The following is a 1,285-nucleotide window of genomic DNA, read 5'->3' as shown; positions in this document are numbered from 1 at the left end:
GACAGGCAGGGGGTGCGGGGGAGCCCCCCCGGCCGCGTGGCGCGCACTCCGGAGTGGAGGGGCGCCGGCCAGGCCGTTCCCGGCGCGCAGCTGCGCTGGGGCCTCTTACGGCATTTTTGAAATGAGTATATCTGTGTATATTTTGTATTTTTTGAAAACTCAAGATGAATGGATTGCTTGCAATTCATACCATACAAGAGTATTTCTTAAGACTTACATTTTACATTTACTCCTTTCACATTGGGAATTTGCATAAAAAATTTATTCAAAGGTCAAAATGGGACTATTAAAGAGTTTTTACTTACAACTGTGTTCTCACTGGTGAGGTCGAATAAATTTGTGAATAATTTTTTCTTTTAAATAATGCATTGATGTTTATAAATACAATTTTTAAAGTGCCATTTAATTATTTTACACATAAATATATAGTAGGTGAATGTGAAAAGTTAATAGATTGTATGTTATCAAATCTAATAGTCAATTCTATTGTGTACATACCCACCTCTCCCAAATTTTCATTAACTTAGAATAATTTCTCTCATTAGTAGTACAAACAAATAAACTTTTATACATATTTCCATATTATTTCACATTTAGTTTTTCTTATTGCTATCTTTTGCCTCTCATGTTTAATTCTCTTTTTAATTTTTTAATTCCATTTTAAAAGATGAATAATTACTATGTATTTATGTGATGCAATGTGATGATATGATGTATACATGCACACAATGTGCAATCATTAAACTATGTTAATTAACATACATATTTCTTCATATACTGATTATTCCTTCTGGTAAGAATGTTCAAAATCTACTATTATTGGTCAGCAGGTGGCATGGTGATTAAGGCACTGGATACCCACATGGCCAAATGCAATTTGAGTCCTGGACCTGGTGGCTTGCTCTCTCACTTTCTCTCTCTCTCTCAGTGTCTCATTCTGTTGAGTGCACATATCTTATAGCAAATTTAAAATAAAAGTAAATAAATTACTCCAAAATACTATTGCTACATCACTCAAGCCATTGTGAGCCTAACTAGGAAAGATGACATGGAATTAAATAAAATAAAAAGTCATAAACCTACATATAAAATAAGCCCATGTTATTTTCCTTTGAGAAACCTTTTAAAAAATTTCAAAAGATGACTTTAGAAGATGATGTATAGTGATTGAATGTATAAAAGAAATAAAAATAAAATATATTAAAAGAAGAGAAGATGATAGAGGTTGTTCTGCAACTGTAAATGTTGTCAAGAAGAAGAGGGAATAAAACATTCCAGGGAAAGA

The sequence above is a fragment of the Tupaia chinensis genome, unplaced genomic scaffold, assembly GCF_000334495.1.
Source record: "Tupaia chinensis unplaced genomic scaffold, TupChi_1.0 Scaffold141791_1, whole genome shotgun sequence".
Classification (NCBI taxonomy): Eukaryota; Metazoa; Chordata; class Mammalia; order Scandentia; family Tupaiidae; genus Tupaia; species Tupaia belangeri.
Note: the sequence above shows the minus strand (reverse complement) of the source record.